The sequence below is a fragment of the Podarcis cretensis genome (genome assembly GCF_951804945.1).
Source record: "Podarcis cretensis genome assembly, chromosome: 13".
Lineage (NCBI taxonomy): Eukaryota > Metazoa > Chordata > Lepidosauria > Squamata > Lacertidae > Podarcis > Podarcis cretensis.
Window position 1 is genome coordinate 47,327,302 of NC_137182.1, and position 21,183 is coordinate 47,348,484.

Genomic DNA, 21,183 nt, shown 5'->3' on the forward strand with positions numbered 1-21,183 from the left:
GAAAAGAGAAAATGTGTTGATATGAACAATGGGCACATTAACAGTACAGGGCCTCAGCCTTCAGGATGGTACCAAAGTCAGTGAGTTTAAGCAAATGAAGCTCTTCTGGACATTCATTCCTCCAATCTCTGTAACTGCAAACCTTCATTCTTACCAAATCCGCCAAAGAAGTCATAAACATTACACTTCAGCTTTGTTAATCTGAGCAAGTGTGTGTGATATATACATTTGAGAAGAGAACTAATTAAAAACAAAGTAATTATAAAAAACATGGAGGAATCCTTTGACACCAAAAACAGTTAATGAAGGGTTGTATTGGTTAGCGTGTTTTCTTTTTTTGCTTCTTATTTTTTTAATGTATTATGTGATGTTATGTTCTATTTTAAAATTATGAACTGCCCTTAGATCTATACTAAATTAATAAATAAAAATGAATTATTATTATTATTATTATTATTATTATCATACATAACTGTGACCTTCTGTCACCATCAACAGGCAAAGTTTTATTCAGTGATATAGTTTCATATAAAGAAATAAATACGGATATATAAATGCAGAGAGGCATGGTGCAGAAGTGCCATCAAAGGGAAATGAAATGCCAGAATCTGCAGGCAATGTAAATCACATAATTCATGTAAAGATACCAAATCACTCATTAGACTGTGAAATAAGTTCATTCTGCTAGGGTGCTTTGTACTGAAAGTGCAGAGGAAAACCAAGAGAAGAGAGGTGTGTCAAAGATACACTGCAGATCACAAATACAATTGCTCTTCTCTATCATAACTCAGATTTTGGCTGAATGTGTTTTTTTGAATAGGAAGAGGAAATAATGGTCTCATGCATTAAAGTATTTTCCCCTCCCTTTTAAAATCTTCCCTATTTACAGTATAACCACAAAGTTCTATCAGAACATCCTGGCCTTGGTTTTTGCCATAAAAGAGATCAATGACAATTTGAAGATCTTGCCCAATGTCACCCTTGGTTTCCACATCTATGACAGCTATTCTGAAGCGAGAATGACCTATCGAAGCACTTTGGACCTTCTCTTCAAACAGCAAAGATTTGTCCCCAACTACAAATGTGACACTCAGAAAAACCTCATGGCTGTGATTGGGGGACTTACGTCTGACACTTCTATCCAAATGGCAGATATCTTAAGTCTCTACAGGATTCCACAGGTAGAATCAGTGCATAGGGGAATGTGGGGAAGTTGAATCTGACATTCTTTCATTCAGAAGGAGAAGAGAAATATTAGTGTGTGAAGGAAATAGCCAGAAATTCAATTATTTTCAGATAACTAAAAAATATTGAGCCAGGATTTTTTATTCCATGACTATTTCAAGTTCCACCTTCAACTATCTTTAGGAAATGTTTTGCTAAATTATCATTTTCTTTTAGCTCACCTATGGCTCATTTGCTTCAGAGGAGATTCAATCAAGGCAGACAACTTCTTTTTATAGCATGGTCCCAAAGGAAATCCACCAATATGTAGGGATTATCCACTTACTTCAGTACTTCAGATGGATATGGGTTGGGCTCTTTGTTTCGAATAATAATAGTGGAGAACATTTTTTGAGGACCCTGGAGCTATTGTTTTCCAACAATGGGATCTGTTCAGCCTTCACAAAAAGAATCTCACTTCAAGCTCATATGGATAATATGGTAGGAATGTATGATATAATGGGAAGTATTTATCAAGGTCTCACAGATGAAAAGGCCACTGCAGTTATATTCTATGGAGACTATGGGGCAATTTCATGGCTGAGAACTGTTTTACTTTTCCAAGATAATGGAGGTAATCAAAGCACATCATTTGGGAAGGTCTGGATCATGACAGCCCAGATAGATTTCCTATCAACCGGACTTCAGAGAAACTGGGATTTTCAAGGGTTGCAAGGTGCCCTTTCCTTTACAATTCACTCAAAAGAGCTTCTACAGTTCAACCATTTCCTTCAGAACATCCAAACACACTGGACCAAAGCAGATGGCTTTTGGAAGGACTTCTGGGAGCAGGCATTTGACTGTTTTTTTCCTGATCCTGATATGCCAGTCATGGATGATGGAACGTGTACTGGAGAGGAGAGGCTGGAAAGTCTCCCGGCAGGTCTTTTTGAAATGCACATGACTGGGCAGAGCTACAGTATCTATAATGCTGCTTGTGCTGTAGCTCATGCATTGCATGCCATTTCCTCATCCAGATCCCTGCACAGAACAGTGACCGCTGGTCACAGTGCTGGAATAACATCTCTGCAGCCTTGGCAGGTAATGTTGCAGAGCCAAATTTTCTCATGTCTATGAACTGATTAACAGGAGTAGAACAGGAAATTGCTTTATACAAAATTAGGCCTGTCATCTATCTGTTTCAGCATTGTGTACACTGACAGGCTTGGGCATTCCAAGGTTTGAGACAAGATGAAATTTTGTTACTGGAAGATTCTGGGGATTGAATCTGGGCCCTTTCCATGCAAGGAGCTGCTCCACCAGGGAGCTGCTACCCTTTACTGTCCCTCTTCTTATACGTAAAAAACCAACCCAACAAACAGAAAAAGATTCTGCATCTTAGTCATGGTTACTCTCTTGCTGGTTTACATTTCATCTTATAACTTGACCTTGGAGTCTGTTTCACTTGGGAACCTCAAATAGATTCTTCTTCTTCTTTTTAAATAGATCAACTCATTTCTTCAAGGTGTTTCATTTAACAACTCAGCGGGAGAAACAGTATCATTTAATGATAACAGGGAAATGAGAGGAGGATTTGATATCATGAATCTGGTCACATTCCCAAACACATCTTTCCAGAGAGTAAAAGTTGGATCGGTGGGTCTCAGTGATAGAGGAGATAAGGAGTTAATCCTCCATATGGACAAAATTCTATGGCACCAAAGTTTTAACCAGGTATGGGTTGGAGTTACCAAACTGCAGAGAGCTTGCAGTTATGATGAAAGTTACTAAATAACAACAAGCATAGCAAGAACAAGAATGATGTCTAGTGCATTCAGAAATATGATGCGAAATTGATATGCCAAATCTCCCTTTTTCCACTTTGAAATCAGTATTACCTTGAAAGTGCACTAAAAATAAAGCATAAGATTGTCCTATGGGTGCCATGTTGGAAAGCACTCCTACCACCAACTTTCCCATATTTTTGTACAGGTGCTTCCCTTTTCTTTGTGCAATGAACCCTGCCGCTCTGGTCATCAGAAGAAAAGGAAGGAAGGGAAAAAGTTTTGTTGCTATGATTGTGCTCCATGCCCAGAGGGGAAGATTTCAAACCAGACGGGTAGGTAAAGCTCTTGCACCCTGATGACCAAACAAAGAAACTGACACACAGGCTGGTCTTCAGCTAGGCCACTTTTATTTATTGAACATAGCAAGATCAGGAGAGGAGGATAGATTCAAAAGGCAGAACTGTAGCCATTGGGTGACACACAGGCCTTTTTTAAAGCCAGAACTCACCAGAACTCAGTTCTGATACCTCTCAGGTGGGCACCATTGCCATTCTAAGGGAATGAGGGAGGTGTTCACGGTGAATTGAAACTAATGGTCAGTTATGGAGCAAAGCCCACTTCCCTAAGCAAACTAAGGAATAGGGAAATTAGGGGCATGGCAACCCAGTGGCAGCCTAAATTAACAGGAGCTATGAAAGGAAAATTTTCAGGCCAGCAAAGGGAAGCATTTGCTCTCCTACAATCTCTGGTCTTCTATTGAATTTGAACCCCTGGCTGACCCGGCGTTGCTTTGCAATTGTGTTAGAAATTTAATTGCTGCTTCACCAGAGGAAACAAGGGTCCTCAGGTATAAATCCAACTATGATTGTGGGAGGAAGAAAAACTAAAAGCCCAAGCAAAGGAGGTGAAGCCCTGATAGGCTAGACTGCGCCTCTTCAAAGATAGCAACTGGTAGGCTGCAAGCGAAAGTGAGCAGAGAGAGCCCCCTGCACAAATGAACAAGCCTTAAAGGGGCTGTGCACCAAACCAAAAGGTTTGCTCCTTATGTAGAACCCCAAAGCAGACCTCCACATCTCATGCCACTTTTAAATGCTACAGTATGTTTACTGCTGGTTGGTGTGCTGTCTCTCGTGGCCAATGCGCCACAAATGTGCCTCGACAGCCTGTCCTGTGGTGGAACAGCCATAATGTACAATTCATCGCAATACATGGTTCATTCAATGGGGTGGTCAAATGAATTGGAACTGAATTTCTAGCTAAGCTTTTCTTTTTGTTTCTCAGATATCGACACATGTTTCAATTGCCCAGAAGGTCAGTATCCAAACAAGAAGAGAAATGGATGCATCCCCAAAGTTATACATTTTTTGTCCTATGAAGAACCTTTAGGGGTCACTTTAGCCTCTCTTAGTGTCTTATGTTCTTTGATTACTGCTTTGGTCTTGGCTATTTTTATCCAGCACAAAGATACCCCCATAGTCATAGCCAACAACCGAGAGCTCACCTACACCCTCCTGGTCTCCCTCCTGCTCTGCTTCCTCTCCTCTTTGCTTTTCCTCGGCCAACCTGGGAAAGTGACCTGTCTTCTCCAACAACCTGCTTTTGGCATCATCTTCTCTGTAGCTGTTTCTTGTGTGTTGGCCAAGACCATCATTGTTTCTTTAGCGTTCATAGCCACAAAGCCAGGATCTAAGATCAAGAAATGGGTGGGAAAGAGACTGGCTCATTCTATTGTCCTTTCAGCTTCCCTCATTCAAGTGGGTATCTGTACTCTGTGGCTGACAACGTCTCCCCCCTTCCCTGATCTAGACATGGATTCAGTAGCTGAAGAAACCATTGTGCAATGTAACGTTGGGTCCGTCACCATGTTCTATTGTGTCTTAGGCTACATGGGACTCTTGGCCATTGCTAGTTTCATTGTGGCCTTCCTGGCTCGCAAGTTACCTGACAGTTTTAATGAAGCCCAGTTCATCACCTTCAGTATGTTAGCATTTTGCAGTGTTTGGATCTCTTTTGTTCCCACCTACCTGAGCACAAGAGGGAAACACATGGTGGCTGTGGAAATCTTCTCCATCTTGGCCTCCAGTGCAGGGTTACTGGGTTGTATCTTTTCCCCGAAATGCTACATCATTGTGCTAAGGCCTGAACTGAACAGCAGGGATCAATTAATACGAAGAAAGATTTAAGAAAGGAATAAGCAATGTGTTTTCACTCACAATAGCATTTCTTCTTAAACCGCTTTGAGATTATTTTTTTTGACAATCAATAACATTGTATAATTTTTATGAAATCAATAAATACAGATCCTAGTGCCTGTTGGGAAATCAGCAGGAAAAAATCCTATAAAATTAGTTATACTTATACACTACAGACACAAATCACCTTGATTGCAGTTTAATGATTAAGATTTTAGTAGGTACAATGTGTGAAGGGGAGTTTTATTTGTTTCTCCCACAAACAACACACACAAAGTGTCTTTGGTTTTCTGGGTAAAAAGAATAACTGTTTAATCAACAACGTGAGACCTCCAGGGGAAGATCAGTAGCTCAGAGGCAGAGCATCTGCCTTGCATGCAGAGTGTTGCAGCTCCAGGTAGGGCTAGGAAAAGACTCCTATCTAAATCCCAGGAGAGGCTGGTGCCAGGGAGTGTTGATGGGGTTGTTTTGGGCCCCACTCATCAAGCAGGCCACACACTGGATCTGATCTTTGGGGCTGGCATAGATGTGATCATGCTCCCTGCTGTGGAAGTGCCATGGTCTGATCACTATGCTCTGAAAGCCAAGATTGACTTCCCGCTCCTCCCCGGCTCGGGTGGCAAACCTATTTGGGCTCGTCCGCGAAAACTGATGGATCCTGATAGATTCCAACAAGCCTTGCGGAACCCTGCTCCTCCTGGCGACTCATTAGATGACCTTGTTGAGGACTGGAATAACCGGCTCTTGGCAGCCATAGATGAGATTGCGCCTAAGCGCCCTCTGCAACCCCGTCGAAACCGGGCCCCTTGGTTTACTGAGGAGCTCCGGAAAATGAAGCGTGATCTCAGACGGCTAGAGCGAGTATGGCGACGTACTCATGACGGAGCCTCAAGAACATCTTATAGGGCGCTTACGAAAGTCTATGAGATGGCTATGAAAGCTGCTAAGAAATCTTCCTTTGCAGCTTCCATTGCATCTGCTAGCTCTCGCCCGGCACAACTTTTTACAATAATTAGGTCAATAGCGTCCTTAGGAGGACAACCAAATTTAAGCACAAATTCGACCCACAGCTGTGAGGCATTCGCAAGTTTTTTTGCGGAGAAAGTCCTGTTGCTCCGCCGTGACCTCCCTGCCAATTTAGATACAGTGACTGAACTGGAGGCCCCTCGATTGACTTCAGGTCCAGTGTTGGACCATTTCGATCGGATACTCCCTACTGATGTGGATAGATTCCTCCAAGTTGGTAGGCCCACCACCTGCCTCCTTGATCCGTGCCCGTCTTGGCTGATTAGGGAGTGCCCAGATGTTGCGCGGACCCCCCTGGTTGAAATTATCAATTTGTCCCTTGACACGGGGACATTCCCAGGGGAACTGAAGGAAGCAGTGGTGTGTCCGCTCTTAAAAAAAAACTTCATTAGATCTCTTAGACCTATCCAATTACCGCCCAGTTTCAAATCTTCCATACCTGGGTAAGGTAATTGAGAGAGCGGTTGCTGAACAGCTTGGTAGGTTTCTGGAGGAAACATCGGCATTAGATCCATTTCAGTCTGGTTTCTGTCCTGGTTTTGGGACGGAGACGGCTCTGGTTGCCCTAACAGATGATCTCCGTAGACAACTGGATCGAGGCGGGTCAGGACTGCTGATCCTTTTAGATGTGTCAGCTGCCTTTGACATGGTCGATCATGATCTTCTGGACCACCGCCTTGCAGACGTGGGGATACAGGGCATAGCCCGTAATTGGTTGTGCTCTTTTATCTCTGGTCGGGGACAGAGGGTGGCACTAGGGAGGGAAATGTCGTCACGCCACTCCTTGGTGTGTGGAGTGCCACAGGGCGCAATTCTCTCCCCAATGCTTTTTAACATCTTTATGCGCCCCCTTGCCCAGATTATCCGGAGCTTTGGGCTGGGCTGTCAACCAATATGCTGATGACACTCAGCTCTATCTGCTGATGGATGGCCACACCGACTCGACCCCGAACACACTGACCAGATGCTTGGAAGCTGTGGCTGGATGGTTTCGTGGGAGCCGATTGAAACTAAATCATTCGAAGACAGAGGTCCTATGGCTAGGTCGGGATGGCATGGGGATGAGGGACCAACTCCCTTCTCCTGCGGGGGCCCATTTAGTGCCATTGACTTCCGTTAAGAGTTTGGGTGTAATCCTTGATGCCTCCCTTTCCATGGAGGCGCAGGTTACACAACAGCCAAGGTGACATTTTTCCACCTTCGCCGCATCAAGCAGTTGGTCCCTTACCTTTCCCGCCCTGACTTGGCCACAGTGATTCATGCGACGGACATCTCCAGGCTTGACTACTGTAATTCGCTCTACGCAGGGCTGCCCTTGAAGCTGTCCCAGAAACTCCAGCGGGTGCAGAATGCTGCAGCGAGGCTCCTCACAGGGTCTCTGCCATGGGAGCATATTCACCCAGTGCTTTTCAAGCTGCACTGGCTCCCGGTGGAGTACAGGGTCAGATTTAAGGTGCTGCTTTTGACCTTTAAAGCCCTTCATGGCCTAGGACCCTCGTACCTACTGGACCACCTCTCCTGGTATGCCCCACGGAGAGCCTCAAGGTCCATAAATAACAACACCCTAGTGGTCCTGGGCCCTAAGGAAGTTAGATTGGCTTCGACCAGAGCCAGGGCCTTTTCAGCTCTGGCTCCGGCCTGGTGGAACGCTCTGCCTCATGAGACCAGGGCCCGGCAGGATCTGATTTCTTTCCGCAGGGCCTGTAAGACAGAGTTGTTCCGCCTGGCCTTTGGCTTGGAGCCAATTTGATTCCCTCCCTCCCTCTCTCTTTTTTTCTTTTCCTTCTCCTCCTGCGATGAGGCTACATTTTAATATTTTAATGTTCCATTATTTTAATGTTGTATTTTATTTTTGTTTTTAAGTTTGTAATCATTCATCTTGTTTTTATTATTGCTTGTAAGCCACTCTGAGCCCGGCCTTGGCTGGGGAGAGCGGGGTATAAATAAAAAATTATTATTATTATTATTATTATTACTCCAAGACAGTTGGACCTATGGTTTGACAATGTATAAGGCATTCCTATTGGGTTTGGGCTATTTGGAGAACCTTCCAAAATAAGTTATACAGCCTCTCACCACTAGATGGCCGTAAAAGTACTTCCATTCTTAGAAGAAAGCAGTCGTTTACTGCCTGAGGTTTCTCTGACTCTGGTATGATAACCACTAAGGGCTGCAGAAGTCACTGAGCTTGGGAAGGAGCAAACTTTGGTGCTTGTCTGCATTATTGAATTGGAGAGAGATGCCCATGGGCTCCAGGATGGCCTCAATAACTTGGCTAACTCGGTGGAGGCATCTCTTTGGACTACTTGTCCTATATCAGTGGACTATTGGTAAGGAAATCTTAGCTTAGGAAACAGATACATAAATAAGCAAAGTGGGAAATAATTAAATATGAAGCCTGCCGTGTAGGAGGCTTTGGTTCAGGGATTCAGCCAGCTTGTCATGACCCTTTCTGTTGTCCTTTCTTATGCTCATTGTCTCCCCTTCCTTCCTGAGAGAGAACAGAACTCCTTGTGCACTGGTCATATTTTAAGAACATGGATCTGGGAGGGTGGCTCAGTGTTTGTATGAAAATTTCAGTTTGTCTGCATCGATTTAAACATACATTTTTTAAAAAGCAAGGAATGGACAGAGGAAAGAAAATTGTGTTTCACTTTCATTCCCTACATTTAATGTGCAGATAGTGCTTTAATTCATGTACTGCAGTTTTGACAGTATTTCTTGACTTCCTTCTACTAATTGCTGAATGAATATTGACTGTGTACATTAAGGCAGACCTTTAGCATGCTTTTAATACCTTCTTCAATGTCCTGCAGTCTGCGGCTCTGATTCCCAAGTGACCCAGAGTCCCGTATCACAGAACATCCAGGAAGGGGGACTGTTTGCCATCATCTGCAGCAACCCCAATGAATATCGCACCCATTTTTGGTACCGTCAGCAGCCTGGAAGAGCACCGACCCTCCTCTTGTATATAGCACCCCAAGAAAAGAACAAAACCAAAGGGCGCTTCACAGCAGAGTACTTGAAGAAGGGAAAGAAAAGTCGCCTGCATCTCTCTGGTGCTCAGATTCAAGACTCAGGCACTTACTTTTGTGGCGTAGAGCACAGTGGTGCTGGAAGGGAGAGACTCATGACAATAACTTCAGGTCTTCTTCAGCTATGATGTTCACCTTTACTCAGTGATACTTTGCTGCTGAAAACGTTCCCCTACAAATATTCACAAAGCCCAATATTAAAGAACTTACCAAGTCTCTCTATCTATTACACATGCACATGAACATGCACACACGTACACACAGACATGGAGAGAGAGAGAGAGAGAGAGAGAGAGAGAGAGAGAGAGAGAGATTTGTGTTAGGGAAATATGAATCTTTCAGTTTGGTTTCCCTTGTTTCCTATTATTTTGCCAATCTTCTGTTCTCCACATTTTGCCTGTTTTTTCATCCCCCTGGGAAGAAAAATCCTTCCAAGTGTGTAGAGACTAAAATAGTTATATTGTTCCGTTAAGTGGTCTTGAAGAGAAACTGCTATGCAGAAAGGAGACAACAGCATACTTGGCATGATTTAAAGAGAGTAAGAAAGCTATGTTACTGATAAGGAAACATTTAGAGACATCAGGAGTCGGGGAAGGCAACAAACCCTGCTGTAGGAACTCCAAAGAGAATTGCAGATTCAGCCCTTTATGCATAGTCAGAGTTGGTCAGGGTGGGGCTGTAACCCGGGGCACAGTTTTTTTGTTTGTTTATTTGAGGGGGAACATTTCTCACAACGCCCTGCCAGCTTCTGGGGTTTGGAGGGTGTCATGAGCTGTTGTGTCCGTCCCACTCGCTCTCCAGGACGCAACAGGGCAGGGCGCGCACACACATCCCCCCTCCCCCAATCTAGTGCAGATGCGGACTTTAAATTGATAGTTTATGATGTCTTTATTATTCAATACAGCAATTCATAAATTTTATTCAGTCTTTATTATTCAATACAGCAATTCATAAATTTAATGAAATATTGAAAATGAAGCCCCCTCCCCACCACTCCTGCTCAAATTCTGAAAGTGGAGGTACATTCTTTGGGCCAAATTAGAAAATTCCTCCCTTATGCAGATTTCCTTTCAGGCTGCTTGAAAGGAGCAAAATCTGACATCCCTTTGATCCTCTGAAAGTAGGTGCATAAAACCAAGCCACAAGTTTGTGGTCTGTGTCATAGAAGCTCTGCTCCGTGTGAGACTGACTTGATGCACACTTATCCATTCTCGCACACAAATGAAAAGACAATGTTGACTCTTGGAGAAGGGATGGCTGTTTTGTTCCTGGTCCTCTCTGCAGGTACTCTCTCTTGTGAATTGTTTATACCTCTGGATCTTGACATGACTTAAAGTCCAGGGCTCAGTTAGGGGCATTTTGCTTACATGAGATGGGCATCAGGATCTTCCCTTTGGTTCCCTAGATATAAGCAGCTGTTCATCTTACGCTAATGGTTCTTCAGATTATGTCCATTTCCTTCCTTCCTTCCTTCCTTCCTTCCTTCCTTCCTTCCTTCCTTCCTTCCCCCCTCTCTCCTCTGCCTCATTCCATTTTCCCCCTTCATGAAGTTCTCTCTCCTTTTGTTCAATTCTATTTCTAAAGGATAAGAGAAATGACCTGGCCTCTCCCGGTTTTTCTGTCTCCTCCCTGTGTTTCAGGCCAAGGTCAAGCTGTAACCCAGGACTCCTTTGTGTCTGCTGAGGCAGGAGAGCCCACCCAGCTGAATTGCTCCTATTCAGGATCTCCCAGTACCTTGCAATGGTACAAACAGCACCCGAGTGGACAGATCCAGTTCATGGCCTTGCTCTATAACAGCAAGTCCACCACTGAGCCTCATGGCTATTTCAGTATGAGCCTGAATACAAAGGAGACGGTCACATTTTTAACTCTGCACCGCACTCAAGTTGAAGATTCTCTTGTCTACTTCTGCGCAGAGAGTCACAGTGCTGTAAAGGCACATCCTGCCAATCACAAAACCTGCTGTCAAGGAAGTCACAGGGAGAAACAAAGCTTTGCCCTGAATCAAAAGCCTTCTGGATTAGTAGAATTTATATTCAGTCTCCTGAAATTTTACACACCACGTCAAACTGATAGATTTTCAGGCAGTTCTCTTAAGAACTGATGTGCCAGATCCAATGATGTGTATACTCTTGGGTGGGGTTATTAATTATTATTTTTTGCCCTTTTTGTCATTTTTGTAAAACAATTTTGGTGGTTTGCTAAAAAAAAAAAACCCTCAACTATTTTGTGGTCTTCCTAAATAAAAGCTGAACAACTTCCGGGGTGTCCTGGTTTTTACTTTTTGAAATATGGCAACCCCATTCAAAAGAATACTTAAATTATGCTGCATGTCATGGACATGGCTTAATAATAATACCTCTATTGTCAATGTACAACCTGTATACAATGAAATTAACCGAGCCTCCCTCCCCCCTCAAACACTCAATCTCATTGCACTGTGTGCTTGTCGCACAACACACCAACCCCCAAAGTCAGTTGCACTATATTATTTTCTATTCAGCAGCCTAACAGCCCAGGATAGAAACTGTTTTTAAGCCTGTTTTTACAACTGATTATACTTCTATATCTCCTGCCTGAGGGTAGAAGATTAAAGAGGTGCTGGCTGGGGTGTGAAGTGTCCCTGAGAATTTTTCTCGCTCTCCTAAGGCAACGATCCCTTGTGATGTCATCTAGCAGGCTCAGGGGACAGCCCATGATATAGCGTGTTCTCCAGAACAGAGAGCACGTGTTGCGGTTGGGGGAACAGGCCACTGTGTCATGACTAGGCAAATTTGGTGGAACCCAAACCTGTAAAGGGTTAATTGGGTTGCTGGGGATTTTTGAGTGTTGCCAATTCGGAGGAGGGGTCAGAGGCTATAAATATAGGAGCCAGACGATGGGACATCCTCTTGGCCATTTTGCACCGGATCACATGGAGCACTTGGACAATCTTCTCATTGGTTACATTTCTTTATTTCTTTATTTCCCCTTTCTTTTTAATCCTGTGGGAAGATTCTCCCTATATCCGTGGCTTGCCTTTCCCAATAGGGAAAGAGCCCCCGTTAGGGGCTTTCTTTTGCAAAAGGTTTCCCCCATTTCTCTCATTGAAATTGTGGGGCTAGTCAGGGCTGTTCCCAGCTTAGCTGGAATCCCTTTCGTTTATAGTATCCCCAAAGGTTGGCTTTAATTTGAGTGTGTGCAGCGCTTTTGGCCAGATTTTAAGCTAGCCTTGGGTGGGAGCACTAATTTGGCTTCCTTTAATATTGCTATGAGACTGCGATTCTCAAGAGCAGAAACAGGGAGGCCTATTCGGCCTGCACATCAACTTCCAAGCCTAAGTCTGCTACAGGTAGCAGTTACTTGTTAAGTCTCTGCCACGTGACTCATTCTCGCTATAGGAATGTATCTGCTTGCAGGCCCAGTTGCTCCTAATGTATATCTGAGGCAGACAGAGGGCCCCAGAGGCTCCCTGTGCCTCCAAGGACTATGAGCACTCTGTATATGCTCTTGAACTATGCCATTTCCGAACAAGTTTATTTTCTTTAAGTTTGTTTTGCCCCGATAGTGGCAAATTATTATTTTCAGAAGACATCTTAAGGCAGCCCTGTTAAGGGAAGTTTTTAACGTGTGATATTTTACTGTATTTTTGGTTTTTATGGAAGCTGCCCAGAGTGGCTGGGGAGGCCCAGCCAGATGGGCGGGGTATAAATAATAAATTATTATTATTATTATTATTAGAGACGAGCCATTGTGGCCTACTGGCTAAAGTGTAAGACTAGGACCTGGGAGACAGGGTTCATATCCCCCTCTTAGCCATTGTTATAACAAAACAAAACTAACTGCTCCTTTTAGCCTATTCTGTTGCTGGATAGTTCTGCCCATTTGTGATAAAAGAACTTTGGGTTTTCTTGAAGGGGTGCGTCCCTCTAAAAGGGCAAGCAGGGGTACCTGGACAAGCTGTGGGCTACCTCAACTCTCCTATTTCACTGGAATTTATGCCTGGCCTAGCAGGTGATCCTAGGGCTTTGCCCTAGAATTTGATGGCCTGGAAGCGTTTCCGGCCTGAATAGTGTCCCCATGTGGTCTATAAGCATTGGTTTCACTGGGTCAGCGCATAGTGCCGGTAATGCCTAGGTTGCAGGATTGGTCCCTGTATGGGACAGCTGCATGCTCCCCCATTGCTCTACCTGGACACTTAGGTCCTTTTGGTGGTTACCTCACTGCGAGGGATGTAATGGGCGCCACATTTGCAATATGCAAGTGGGAGAAAGCACCTTTGTGTGCCCGCATTGCAGTTTGCTCTGTGCGTTGCAGGGCACGGCGCTGCACGGGCTTCAATTGCATTGCATTGCGTGAGAGATTTGCAGTTGCATTGCACGGAGGGTGTGTTTGCATTGCACGGAGTGTGTTGTTGCATCGTACGGAACGTGCAGTTGCATTGCACAGTGTGTGTGTGCATTGAACGGAGGGTGTGTGCATTGCATGGAGGGTGTAGTTACATTGCACAGAGTCTGTTTTTGCATTGCAAGGAGTGTGTAGTTGCATTGAACGGAGGGTGTGTGCAGTGCACGGAGTGTGTAGTTGCATTGCACAGAGTGTGTAGTTGCATGGAGTGTAGTTCCATTGAACGGAGTGTGTAGTTGCATTGCACAGAGCGTGTTTTTTGCATTGCAGGGAGTGTGTAGTTGCATTGCACAGAGTGTGTAGTTGCATTGCACAGATCGTGTTTTTTGCATTGCAGGGAGTGTGTAGTTGCATTGAACGGAGTATGTAGTTGCATTGCATGGAGGGTTTGTGTGTGCATTGCACGGAGTGCGTAGTTGCATTGCACAGAGCGTGTTTTTTGCATTGCACGGAGTGTGTAGCTGCATTGCACAGAGTGTGTAGTTGCATTGAACGGAGTATGTAGTTGCATTGCACGGAGGGTTTGTGTGTGCATTGAACGGAGTGCGTAGTTGCATTGAACGGAGTGTGTAGTTGCATTGAACGGAGTATGTAGTTGCATTGCACGGAGGGTTTGTGTGTGCATTGCACGAAGTGTGTAGTTGCATTGCACAGAGTGTGTGTCGGAAAAGGAAGCTGGCTCGGCGGCAGCTTTGTCAGGACTTCTTTAGGGGTTCTGGCCAGCGTCGGCCCTGTAAATTTACATATCATGATGGCAGCACAAGATGCCCCCTGCTCAAGTGCTGGAAGCTGGAAGCTGGCAAGCAATAGCTCAATACCTTTTGCCCATATTCCCATTTTATTTAGGGATCCGGTGGATATCGTTGCTAAAACAAAACACTTGCCTATGGAGAAGCTGTGTGCCTTGAAGGAAGTTATTTTGTAATACTTCCTCTGTAGCAAGTGATGCTTCATCAGATCGATCTTGCTGGGTCACTTAATTAATCTTCCCACTAGGCCAGCCTGCCTGCAGCCTGAGGTCCCTTTACCTTTGTGTATGCCTACCAAGTGTGGTGAAGGCAGATATCAGGCGATGGTAGCAATTACTGAATGTATGCAATAGTAGTTCGCCATGGCAGGATACCTTGAACCCGCACAGGGATTTTCAGGTTCATGCTGGTGCTGCTGGATCTTTGCCCCTTTGGTTTTATTTCAAGGGCCGCTGGTGTGCAAAGCTATGGCCTCAAGCCCGGTGTGGTGAGGCAATCATGTGACATAACTTTTCTTGAGGTTTTCCCCATTGTAGTAGCAGTTCACATGTGGCCCGAGGAGTTCAGTGACCATCGGATCTGCTTTTGGTCTGATAACCAGGTAGTGGTGAGCATCTTGGCAAAACAGTCCTCACGCTCCGGCAGATTCTCTGCCCCTCCGCTCACGCTTTCGAGCTGCGCCGCTTAAGGTTTAATATTGTGCTTTCTACTCTCCAAATTACGGGATCCTCTAATGATGTTGCTGACACTCTACCCCTTCTGCTTTTAGCTCTTATGGGATGGCCTGGATGGATTTCTTAGCCTTAAGCTGGCAGTCCTCGGCCATTCAGATGAATTAGCCCCCATCCTCTGAGCAGATCCTGCAGTATTTGGTCCACCTGCTGCAGATTGGGCGTGCTGTTATAACTATCAGAATTCAGTCTGCTGCAATGTCTGTTACACTGAAGCTTTAATTTTCAGAGACCCTTGTATAAAGTTTGTAGTGCGCAGGGCCTTGGAAGGTTGGAATAGGCTCCAACCTCATAGGACAGTGGGCAGGAAGTTGGTCAATTTTACCTATGTAGTATCTGCAACAAGTTAAAACTTGTCTGCTGGTTAAAGATCAAGGCGAGATTCCTTTCAGTAGTCCATTGCATTTTCGCACTGAGGGTTAGGAAAATGGTTGTTGGTGCCAGCATGGGGCTGAGAGTCTGGAGGCTTATTGCTTCAGAACTTTTCCTTATCCTTTGGAGCTTGTCTTTAGAATCGGGAACTCAAAAACAGACTTAGTGGGCAAGAGTGCCACAATCAGGGTTCCCGCCACAGGTGAGGAGGGCCCTTGCCCGGTTATGGATAACAGAATATTTGGCTTTTCATTCCCTGGGGGCTGGCCCACTCCTAGTGCATGAAAATGGGTTCCCGTTAGCCAGACATCAATGTGCTTACATTGTGCACCAGTTATTATGGCCTGCGGCTTGCTTACCGCTGAACATGCTCATTCCTTCCGAATAGGACTGCTGCAAAGGCTGCAGACTGGGGGCCTGTCAGTAGGCAGGATTGTGAATACGGGTCATTGGAAGTCTTACGCTGACAAGGGTTATATCAAGAAGTGTCAAATGATGTCTATGCTGATGTTTGTTATTTCCTTTTTCATAGGAGCAGCTGTGCACATTTGGGTCACAGCATCGTACACTAGGCTGGCAAGCTTGTTGATGAGTTTGGACTGGGGCGCCATCTCAGTCTTCCTGCCCATGTGAACATTTACTGGATGTCCTGATGGGGAATGCTTTGGGAGGAGATCCTAACTTTGGTGTGGTCGAGGGTGACCTGTGCAGGTCCTCCCGCAGTGCTGGTGGTACAGCTGGGCGAGAATGTTTGCTGTCTTCCTCCAGCATAAGTTTCCATTCCTGCATGCAAGAGGGCTTGGATTGAGTTGATGGCAGTTCTCCCTGGACTCATAATAATTTAGGCATTGGTTCAAGGTGGTCTGGAGGGGGGGTTGGAGCACCTGTCCCCTCCAATGCGCAAATATATTCCATTAAGGGAATCCAAGGATTCGCTATGCTTTTGTCGACCCCTTTCGAGGGGTAGGGCCACACAAGAGTCCCTGGGAGCATTTGGGGGTGAGCTTGAGTCTGATCCTGTTTCATTGCTCCCCCACGCTGTTTATTTGTACTGACGATATGGTGGGGCCCAGTCGTCAGTGCTGCCCTGCTAAGGTCAGGTGCAGCTAGTCGGGAACCAATGCCTAGACAAACTACCACTGAGCAGGCCAGAAAGCATGTTAATAAGGCGGTGGACAAGAGAATAAAATAAAGTAAATAAAATAACAAATAACAAATAAAATAAAACAGGTCCTTGCTTTAGGTGGTTCTGTAATATTACACCCTGCTATTTTCTTCAAGGCTGTTGCCCTCTTTAGGGCAGATGGGGTGCAGCTTTCCCCTAAGGGGAACAACACCTGGCGGGATGCGATTGCCTTTGGATTCTTTGCTCCCCCCCCCCCAATGTTTGCTGGTACTGACGATATGCTGGGGCCCAGTCGTCAGTGCTGCCCTGCTGAGGTCAGGTGCAGCTAGTCGTGAACCAATGCCTAGACAAACTACCACCGAGTAGGCCGGAAAGCGTGTTAATAAGGCAGTGGGAATAAAATACAGGTTGTTGGAAATCGAATGCATCGAAAGGTTATGTTCGTTAACATTATTGGTGTCTTACAATTTTTGCTTGTTTTATCTTAGAGCGGGTCCAGGTCTTGGCCTTCCTCCGCATGTTCAGTTGTCCTGGCTGTCCAGACGGGGAATGCGCTGGTCGGAGTTCCTGCCTCGGATTCGGAGGCAGTTGCTATGGGAAGGACCCCCATCGGCCATTGTGGTGCAGCTGGGTGAGAACGACCTGGTTTCTATGGACTGTTTTTCCCTGCGTGCTGCAATTTTGTCGGACTTGGAGGCGCTGCGGGCAATGGTGCCAACAGCTAAAATATTTTGGTCAAGGCTGCTGCAACGGCGCGCTTGGAGGGGCAGTCGTTGCCCAGCCGCCACTGAGAGAGCCAGGAAACGCATTAACGCCGCAGTGCCGAAAAAGATCGTGGAGCTGGGCGGAGATGTTATTTTTCATCCTGAGATTTTCTCTCAGGAGCCATCCTTTTTTCGAGTTGATGGCGTGCACCTTTCTGCTTCTGGTAATGAGGCTTGGTTAGGTGCGGTGGTGTCCAAGCTGAGGTCTTGGCTGGGTTTGTGAGTGCTTTGGCGGTGAGCTGGAGGCTCCATGGCGGTTAGGCATTGGTTAAATTGGTTCTTGGAGGGGTAAGTGCCTATCCCTCCAAATGATGCGGAAAGGGAATTCCGTTAAAGGAATCCAGGGGCTTGCCATTCTTTCGTCCTTCTCCGTGGAGCCGGATTTGGGCCGTGCAAGCCCCACCGGAACATGAGGGTGAGAAGTGTTAGTCTGATTCCCAGCTTCATTTCTCACCCAATACTTGTTTCCCACGCTGGCTTCCGGTGGTGTCCGGAAGTGCCAGCTCTGTCCTTGGGGGGCAAGGACAGATAGTCAAACCAATGCCTAAGCAACCACTCACATTTTTTGTATTTGAATAAAGTTGTGGCCAAAATTATGCCAAAAACCTTAAACAAAAATTGAAGTGTGAAGTGTGAATTTTTTGGGGGTGGCACTGTGGGACTCAACACGCAACATGTGCTGTGTTCACCACCCTCTGAAAAGACTTTCTGTCCATGGCTGTCAAGCCAACGTACCACACTGTGATACAATATGAGAGGACACTTTCTATTGTGGACCAGTTGTTTAACATTGTTCTTTTGCAAGACCCTGAGGAAATGGGCCTTCCTAACCACCTGAGTTATATTGTTTTTCAAAGTGAGGTCTTCACTAAGGTAAACTTCCAGGAGTTTAAAGGAAGAGACCCTCTCCACACAACCCCCCCCCCCCGATATATAGCAATCCAGCTGAATTGCTGCTATACAGGAACTCCGAGTACCTTGCAATGGTACAAACAGCACCTGAGTGGACAGATCCAGTGGTTGGCTTCACTGTATTTATTTATTTCTTAAATGATATTTATTCAAATTTTCAAAAATACAAAAGCATTTAAAAACATCAACAAAATAGAAAAAGAAAAAGAAAAAAAAAGGCAGAAAAAAGAAGAAAGAGAAAAAAGTATATAAATTCAAAATTACTTCATTTCATTATCTTGTGTCTTAGACCTCCTCGTACCTCCCTTTTTGTATTCCAGTTTAATCATTATTTCAGCAAATTCTTCCCATATTTGTCAATGATAATTTATCTTAACAATCTATCTCAATTTAAGAATTTAAGAATATTATCTTTAACTTAGTCTTTACCTTCCAAACCATAAACTTTAAAATTTAGAATTCAAATTTATATTTATACTTAATCAAGTCTTTCTACTTAAGCCAATTATTTCCTTTCTGGCGCAATCAATTATTTCGTTAATATTACTCAGAAATAACAAGATATATAAAAGAAAGTTCTCTTCTAGTTTTGTCCATCGTCCCTTTCTTCCTGGTTTTGGGTTGTGTCCGTCCTCTCTTCCCTTTAAATCTTAACCTTCAGTCCGGTGTTCTGATGTCTGAGGCTCTCAAGTCACTTCCATGTCCCCTCTGCTGGCTTTCTTGATCCTGATTATAATACGACACTTCCTTGTCCCTTGTTGAATTCTTTCGTGGTTTCTTCCCTTTCTCCTTGAGGAGTGGATCTCTGGGGAGTTCCATACAGTCATAATCTCCATTTTCATTTGACAGGTTGCTCGATTCCCCCCAGCTCCACTCCCCATTGCTGATTTTGTAACCCAAACAATAGTTGCTCCAAAAGTACTTGTCCTCTTTTTTCACAGTCCCGCTAGAGCTAAGGATTTCCTTAACTCCAAAAGTTTGCAGACACCCTTTAAGTTCACTGATGTTGGATCTCTCATTTTGTAACTTTTGAGGTATAATAACAATCTCCTCCATCTTCCATTGCCCTTGGATTTGCCTCAAGTCAGTTTCCTGAATTGGTTGTTATAAAGTTTCTCTCTCTTCTTCTCCTGTCAGCTCATACTTTCTAGCTACAGCAGCCATAATGTCCAGTTTTTCATCCACCAAGTTCATGTCCTCATGTCGGCTTCACTGTATACCGAGTCCACCACTGAGCCTCATGGCTATTTTAGTATGAGCCTGAAAACAAAGGAGAAGTTCACGTCTTTAACTCTGCACCACATTCAAGTTGAAGCTTCTCTCGTCTACTTCTGCGCTGAGAGTCGCAGTGCTGCAAAGACACATCCTGCCAGTCACAAAATCTGTTGTCAAGGGAGTCACAGGGAAAAACAATGTTTTGCACCCAAAACAGCAACAACAAAAACCCACAGCTTCCAGATTAGCAGAATTCATATTAAGTCTCCTAGGCTCATAGGCAAAGGAATGACAGGCTGTTTTGGTCCTGTTCCTCTCCACATGTATTTTCTCTCCTGCAAAGTGTGAATGCCTTTGGAGCTCAGCATGGCTTAAAGTCCAGGGCTCAGTTAGGAACAACTGGATTGAATGGGATTGGCAGCACAATATCTATGATTCTTTGGATGTCAACAGCCACAGGGATGTACAAACTGCTCATTAGATCGGGTCCATTGCAAAAAATAAAATAAAATCTTTCTCTCCTTTATCTCTCTCTCTCTCCCCTCTGCCTCATCCCTTCTTTCCCTCCACTCTCCTTCCAAGGGATAAGAAAAATGACCTGGCCTCTTACTGATATTCCTTTAGGTGTTTCAGGCCAAGGAGAAGCTACAATCCAGAAAAACACATTTGTTTCTGTCATGGCAGGAGAACACATCCAGCTGAATTTCCTCCTATACAGGATCTCTGAGTACCCTGCAGTGCTGCACACAGCCTCAGAGTGGACACTTTATAAAAGCATGTCCACCATCATAGCATGTCCACCAGGCGTGCTGGCTTGCCCCGGCGATTGAGGGAGCCGGCACCGTGTGAACTGCTCACATCACTTGCACACACCCCTCAACATGCTGACCTGGCTTGTGCTCACGAAGCAAGCACATTGTGTGGCATGTGTGAGTGACATGAGCATGTTCTGTTGCATGCATGCACGGCAGGCGCACATTCTCATGGAATATTGAGGTGGCCCAGCCCCCTCCTTGAAAATTTAAGGGGGGGGCCTTAGATGTTGCCCCTGCTTCCAGCTCTACAATTCCATGTTTCTATGACCTGGAAAAAGACGTGGGTGGTGCTGTGGGTTTAGGGCTTGCCAATCAGAGCTTAGGGCTTGCCAATCAGAAGGTCAGCAGTTTGAATCCCCACAACGGGGTGAGCTCCCATTGCTTGGTCCCTAGCCAACCTAGCAGTTTGAAAGCACATCAAAGTGCAAGTAGATAAATAGGTACCGCTCTGGCGGGAAGGTAAACTGCGTTTCCATGCGCTGCTCTGGTTTGCCAGAAGTGGCTTAGTCATGCTGGCCACATGACCCAGAAGCTGTACACCGGCTCCCTTGGCCAGTAAAGCGAGATGAGCGTCGCAACCCCAGAGTCATCCGTGACTGGACCTAATGGTCAGGGGGTCCCTTTACCTTTATGACCTGGAAATTCTCCATCTGAAACCCTGGAGAGCTGCACCGAGCCCGTGCAAAATTAGTAGTCTCATTACAGATAAAATCACAGACTATTGGTCTGTCATTCTTGGAGTTCTGCACTGTGCTGATACACAAACGTACACAAATCAGCTGAGCAACCATATAGGGGTAATTCATTTTGTGAAACAATTCTCGGCTGCAATTTAAGTAGAGGCATGCAGTGTGCGACGCAGGTGGCGCTGTGGGTTAAAGCCTCAGCGCCTAGGGCTTGCCGATCGAA

The 21,183-nt window shown here is 45.1% G+C and overlaps 1 long non-coding RNA gene across 1 annotated transcript; it reads left to right on the plus strand.

The window, feature by feature from the left end:
- The first annotated feature begins 8,283 nt into the window (after positions 1–8,283).
- Positions 8,284–9,413, plus strand: LOC307202074. The gene is made up of 2 exons (XR_013832804.1): positions 8,284–8,499; positions 8,986–9,413. It is a non-coding gene; the product is annotated as an uncharacterized lncRNA (long non-coding RNA).
- Positions 9,414–21,183: the final 11,770 nt, after the last annotated feature.